We start from the raw sequence: 7,602 nt of genomic DNA, 5'->3' as shown, positions 1-7,602 counted from the left end.
TGACGAGTTGATGGGTGCAGCACACCAACATGGCACAAGTATACATATGTAACAAACCTGCACGTTATGCACATGTACCCTAGAACTTAAAGTGTGATAAAAAAAAAAAATACAAAAAAAAAAAAAGAATTATCAAATGTGAGCCAAGTCTGTAGAGAAATCACAATATACTTGAAAAGATTAAAATATCCAGATTGTATAAACTTATATTTGGGGACATGTTCATACTATGTTCTTTAGAAATTTGGAGGAGCTGGGCGAAGGCTGAGAATGTCTGCTAAGGGCTAAGAATGTCAGCTAATCCCTTATGAAAGAGTTTGAATTTGAGCTCGAACAGGAAGATGACTGGGATTTAGATGGATGAAGGGTCAAGAAAGAGAATAGTAAGTAAGAAGAACAATATTATGAAAGGTTTTTGGCTATAAATATGGTATATGTTGCAGAACATGAGAATATTAACTTGGTTTGTTTAGAGAAAAGTGCCTTAGGTAGATAGGATTAGGTCAGATGTTAGAAGACTTTTGAAAAGTTTAGACAAAGTTAGATTTTGTATGCCGATTGCTTAGGAACTCCTGAAAATCCTCTTTGCCTCCAGAAAGTTGGCATGTTGCAAGTAGATATTCACCCAGCAGCAGTATAAGGAGTTAATTTTGAGACAGACACTCATGTTTGTGCCCACTTGACACATGGGTTCCAGCCTTAACGGTGTGAAGTGTCCCTTTGTAAAGTACCTCTCTGATATATAGGGACCATTAACATGGTTAAGAACTTTTTACATTCTGTGAAAAAGATACTGAATCACGATAGGTTAGTGCAAGCAATAATCTCCGAGTGTTTGCAAATCCATCAGGAGTCTTAGAGGTTACTTGTTCATTTCAGGAGAAACGTAAAAATGGGAAAACAATATTTTTTTAACGTAAATCTTTTCAAAATTTATCTCTGAAACTCGAAAAGGTCATATAGTTATGCCTCCTGTCAATAAAGCCTAGAAATACCTTGGCCACCATGTTTTGTACATGATCACTACTGATTGGGCTTGCCTCAGTTTTAGACCTAATGCGTTCTTTATGAATTAGCATAAGCAAAAGTGAAATGACTCTCTGGAAGTTATGTCAGCAAAATACATTTGCTATTTAATATGGTAGATTTTATGTCAGAAAGCAACTGGGTTATCTTCTTTATGATATATTCTCAATGTACTTCACTTTGCTTGTAGTGATGATGTAGAAAATAATATCCACAGCATATATATTCACATTTTGAAGTAGTATTTGTTATATGTCTCTGATATATGCAGTTCAGTCAATCCTTCTTTATCACTTGTATACAAATTCACATTCAGTCTTCTTCATGTGATATTTTCATGGCTAGAATACTCCCCCTCATATATGATAGTAGCTTTCCCAATGATATTCTGTTTTCTATAGAAGAATTCCTTTGAGGAAGAATTATTTTTTATTCAGCCAGAAACCTATATAATTATGGATTAAATTCCCAAGGAAAAATAGTTGAGTAAGCCTAGCTAATATTAGTAGAGTTATTTTAATCACATGGAAACTTTTTAGTGATATGAAATATTTATATCATATAGTGGCTATTCTGCTGTTATTGCTCAATTTTAAAAGAATTGCTTAATTAATAGTAGAACCAGAGAGAGTCAGAAGCAGCATTAGGCTTCATTTTTTCCAAGGTTCCCTGACAGGCGGGAAGCACCACAAAATGTTTGATGTGCATTTTATTTAATTATGTTCAAGTATGTAAATGTCTTTAGGATAGATGTAATCATGTGACCAGTTTACCTCTGCTACATTTACCTAGCTGTTTCCTACCTTGATGTCACCTTCTGAAGGCATTTGTGTCTGTATCTCTGTATAGATTCTCCTCTTCGTTTAAGTGATTAAAAAAATATTGGGCTAAGAGTGGGTGAAAGATCTCCAAAGTAATTTCTGAAATCTAAAAATATGGGTCTCTTCTTGGCTCAGAAAATATCTAGGATGACAATTTAACATACTTTTCACTAAACTATAATTTACTTGGTATTTTCTATGTGCATAATTCATTGCCATCCATTGCCAATTTATATAGAGAGAAAACTTCAGAAAGTTGAATTTTATTAACATTGCACCTGTGATCTAAATTTAAAAAAGATCTCGAGGAAGATGCAAAATGTTTGAATGAATCATTTCTTTTTGTTATTTTAAAAAATATGTTACTATTTATAAAACCTCAATACTACCTGGATTTTCTTTAAGTGAAAAATTCTACTCACCTGTCATCACACCTGGATGTACTGGATGGCATGCTCTGAGGGATTCCTGAGATGCCTGGCATTTGTTTGGCTTGTGTGTTTGGACCTAGGTCCGTTAGGATGGGAAGCTTCTGATACTTGAAACCCCTTGAAAGGACTAAATCTTTTAGAGTGTGCCTAGGAGCTGTTTTTCCCCTGAGCTGCCTTATTTTTGAGAAACTCTAATTCCTTTTCAAGGAGAAGCTTTGAAGGAGTGTGTGTGTGTGTGTGTGTGTGTGTGTGTGTGATTGTGGCTAGTTCACACTGGAAGCACAGGCACAGACTAGCAGAGAAAAACAGAGACAGCCTGAGACACAGGAGAGACGAGTTCTCAATCCTAGTCATACAATGTCTTCAGAAAAGTGGGCGTAGGATTCTGGGATTCTGCTGTCTGCTATTCATTCTGACCACCAGATACTGTTCTCTCTTACTTCCCACACCAATAAATCATTTGAATGCAAAAGCAAAAAAAAAAAAAATGCTCCTCAGTGCTAAGAAAAGTGAGATGGCAAGAAGACAATGAGGCGTTGGGAAAGACATTGGTTCCAGAAATTGGATTCTAGGCATGCAGTGCCAGGATGGCAGACTTTTATTTAATTTTATAGAAAAATGTTCGGGTTATTTTACACTGAGATGTGAAATCTCATTTGCAGCTAAGCCCCGGAGGGAGTGAAAGGAACTAGGAGAGCTCATAAAGACAAACGTAATAGGATGAATAAGAAAAAGGCCGAAAACATAAGCCTTTATTGTAGGAACTCAGCGCTAAATTTTAGCATTGATGAAGGGTGAAATGTCGATACTTATCCAAACAGTTGTGCCTTCAGGGTACAACAACTGAAGGATGATGCCTTCATAGACTCATGCTCCTTGGGTAGGTTATATGCTCTTCTCAAAAAAGGGGGCCACTCAGATAGAACAAGGAAAGGATGTTACTGTGTGGCAGCAAATCCTGAACCCTCATTCACATAAATAATTCTCAGAATGTATTTTATATAATTAAAGCAAAGTTTAGGGTTGAAGAATAATGCATTGAATTAGGGATTGGAAAATCATTTGATAATCAAGGGTCTGAATGTTAAATTATTTGTTTATATATTTGTAGCTTGAATAATACCAAATAGGCTTCTTAATCTAGAGAGTCAAGTCATATGAGAGTTCCAAGTCACTCATGAACATGATTAGAATATAAGGTGGTAATCAAATTGTTTGCTCCCTAGTTTGTTCATTTTTTTTATTTTATAAAGATTGATTGCCACAAAATAATTTAGGCTAAAAATGTGGCTGCTGAGGCAATTTAAATAACTATACCAAAGGGAACATCATCTAGTTATTTCAACTGCACATCGGGACCTATTTTTGGGGTAGTATTTGAAGCACCTGTTTTGTAACTGGATAATGATGATGTTGACTTTAGGCCAAAAAGAAGTCGGGTGCTGGTGATTTTAATCCCCAAAGGGCTTTATTCATTTTTGTAATTTATGGTGCTGAACTGATTTTTTTCAGTGTTATTGTTCTAATAAAATAAGTGTGTTCTGAAAGTATTGTTTTTAATGCAATATTAATGCCAACAATTGACAGCAGTATAGCTATCAGGTGAAATAGTTTGAGCATTGTATACATGATAGATAATCATACAACTATGGTTTAGAAATAGTGCTGGGCATGAGGAAACTTCTCATCTATTCCTAGCATCCTTGTCTATTTACCCTTTAGGTTTTGTAGTTATAATAATAGATATATACTATGATTACAGAAATATAAACTATATGTCAATATATATAAATTCTGGAACATAGAAGTGTACACTTTGGTTTAAGGCAGTAACATATGTAGGAAGCTTTTGAAATTTACATATTTTTAAAATGTAAACATTTAGAGGTTTGTTTTTGATAATCTGATAAAAATATCAATTCCTCCATATGCATAAGTAACACCAATATATTCCCGTCTTTTTATGAGGCTATCTTCATGAGGTGGTGCCAATTAGGATGGCCAAATCTTTTTTCCCTGTTTCATTCAGCAATGCATTTCTGACCAAGAAACTTGTATGTAAATGTAAGAATACCTTCTTTTAATGTGTAACAGCTTTCTTCAAATAGCAATGCCTGGTCCTGATGTATCTATTAACAAGATTCTTTTGCAAAAGTGACAAAAGATTTTAATTTAGTTAATAGGAGTTCGTAAGGCTCTGAGGTATAAAATAGAGTTGTTTTTGAGAAAGGTGGGCACGACATTTTTTAAATCAATTTAGAGGAGTTCACTGGGGAAGAGATTACACTTATGGATCACATTTCCCACGTCTATATTCATTGTGGCTATCATTGTCATCCTGGTTATTTTTGTTGTCATCACCATCATCATGTTCAACAACATCACTATCTTCAGATCTTAGATCTCCTGATTAAAAATGTTCCTCATGTACATAGCCAAATCGATTAGGACCAAAATATTCAGTTTGGCTGTTTCTTGTGAAGCTGTTTGGCCTCGCATGCAGATGCTGGATCCAATATTTTGAGCATCCACCATGTGGCTTGGTTCTAAAGATGAATCCTGGCCAGTGTGAAGTACTGAATGTTCTGGCTCCATCATATGAACACACACATAGCTTATAGTCCTAATTTTACAGCTTTACTCACTGGCTCCTACTTCTTGAAGATATAAAAGTGAGATATGGCCAAAATTTGTTCATTTTTATTTGAGTGGGTCATCAATAGAGCCATGCAAATAACAAGGTCCTGTAAACACCAGCCACACTCATGGCTGGGCTGCTTTAATGAGCCAATTGGAATAACTACATCCAATTCAAATGGGGACACAGGGATGAGGGCTAGGCTCTTGCCAAATCATGTTACTCCCAGCTCTCCAATTTTGTAGCATTTTTATTTGAACTTCCTCTTCAACACTCAACACTGATTACTCAGTGCATTTCTCCTGGAAATGCTTTTTCTCTGTCCCTTTATGAGTAAAACAATAAAATCCTTTGATCTTTTCTTTTTCTCCTGCCTTTTTCTCAACACTTTGGGACTCTTACATTAACAGTTCTAGGGAGAGAATGGCTCTTTTCTTATTTGTATAAAGGACTTATTGAGAAATGGATGATAGACCTGGTGACAAGCAAGAGAAAATGCAATTGGGTGCCTGAAGGAAGGAGTGAAGATCTGCCCTCATCTATCACCACTGATTAGCTGCAGTGTGAGAGAGGCAGAGACAGAGACAGAGAGAGATCGGAAATAACAAATAGATTCTGGAGAGAGGCTGGGCTTCGCTGCCTGTTTTTTGCGGCTCATCAATCATCTCCGGTGTGGCTGATAGGTGGCTCTGTCACTCCTACCGCCATCCCACCCACCAGAAAATCTGTAACTGTGACAGGCACTCCCCTGTCCACAGTCCTTTCAGTAGCAATAGAAGATTCAGCCCCTGCACAAAATGTCTAAGATTAGGTGTCTCATTGTCTGATATTTCTATTCTGAGTTACCTTAGGAGAGTGTGTTAATATGATTCCCATCCATTTGCTCAGGCTGTGGCCTTGCCAGTCCCACCTTGGGGTGAATGTTGGCAGCATGCTTGTCATGTTTATTGTGCAAGCACAGTGATAGGCCGACATTACATAAAACATTTACAGGAGGTGGGGTAAGGGTTGGGAGGGTCCATAAAACTGTTGAAGTCATCCAAGTGTGAAATGGAAAGATGAAGAAAGTGTTTTCCCAAAGCCATTTGTATCTGTCATCTGTTCTGGGTCTCACTTTTAATGTGTCTCCTGTTCAGTCCCTTCCTCCCACCTTCACTGCTTAGGCTTTATCTTCCTCTGGGAAAACATATCTGGAGACGCACAGTTGTAAAGAGAGTGGCATCTTTGTATACAACAAAAACTTTTGTAGCAAAGTGTTCTGTTGACATTGTACACTCTCCAAGGAATTTACTGGCTTGTCATTCATTTGAGCATGAACATGTGAGTGTTTACCAAATCACATGGTTTATCTTTTGAAATGTGTATGAGAGAGAACATGTATGCTTCTGTTCTATCCTGGCTATGCTTGCTATGAAGGAAAATCACAGCACTTCATACCACTCTGTAAAGACACTATTAGTTTCTTCACCCTGATCCTTGTTTCAGTTTCCATTTTTCTCTAAATTATAGACAACAGACACCTTAATCTCACAGATTGATACGAGTTCTCAATCTGTACAGGCTGATTCTTGAGTGTTGATTACCTGTTTGTGTCTTTTGCATTTGTCCTCACAGAGAATTTTTCCTACTGAACAAGACATGGATGAGCTTCAGTGAGGAGGAAGGAGAGGTACTAACACTCTGTGTTTCTGTTAATCAGACAATGACTAATAGGATTTCCACTTATTTTTTATTTTTTGATCCTTGCAGGATCAGTATGAATTGGGCATCATTAGTGTATCTTACACATATAGAAAGTGAATCCTGGACATGAACTAAAGAGACTGCAAATGGTCTCTTCTTTTCCTGATTTGCCTACTGACTTTTCTGCTATACAATGATGCCTTGATTGTCTACCATTCCCTTGGAGTCCTCAAGCATGAAGTGCCCGTATTAATACTCCACTATCCCTTTGGAAGACACTCAACAACCATGTCTTTTGGGTACTTCTTTAAGAACTTCAGATTTAACCCTCAACCTCCTCTCAGCTCAAGTAATTAGAAGATAAGACTATAAAATAGTAAGAATACAGCTTAAATGAGTAAACTAGAATATATACATAGAACTGATTAGTATAGATTCTTATGTCATTATTCTAATAATATTATTATTGTTCATATTATGAAAATTCTTTTTTTGGGGGGGAATAGAATTATTTTAAGAATCACAAAGAAAACTTATTATTTTAAAAGCATCCTTTATTTTTATATCCAAATAGTGTTACCCAACTTGATCACTCTCAGTTTATTCAAGACTTGATTCAAAATCACATTTTTCTCATTATAAAAACATTGTGGATATGAAAGTCCGAGAGTTCTGGGGTTTATAGCCTGGTTCAACCATTTACCAGTTGTTTATTCTTGTATCCATTGGTTAGTATCTCGGGTTCCCAGTTTTCTCGGCTGCAAAATGGGAATATTGATGTCCAGGTTTTTGTGAAAATTAAAATGTTAAATTATGATTTAATACCTATTACTTAGCATAATACCTAATATATCATAGGGGTTAAGTAAAGACATGATAGTTTATTTACTTTAAAAATATGATTTTGGCCGGGTGCGGTGGCTCAAGTCTGTAATCCCAGCACTTAGGGAGGCCGAGACGGGCGGATCACAAGGTCAGGAGATCGAGACCATCCTGGCTAACA

This window comes from Colobus angolensis, unplaced genomic scaffold, assembly GCF_000951035.1.
Source record: "Colobus angolensis palliatus isolate OR3802 unplaced genomic scaffold, Cang.pa_1.0 Scaffold190, whole genome shotgun sequence".
Classification (NCBI taxonomy): Eukaryota; Metazoa; Chordata; class Mammalia; order Primates; family Cercopithecidae; genus Colobus; species Colobus angolensis.
This window is presented reverse-complemented; position numbering follows the sequence as displayed.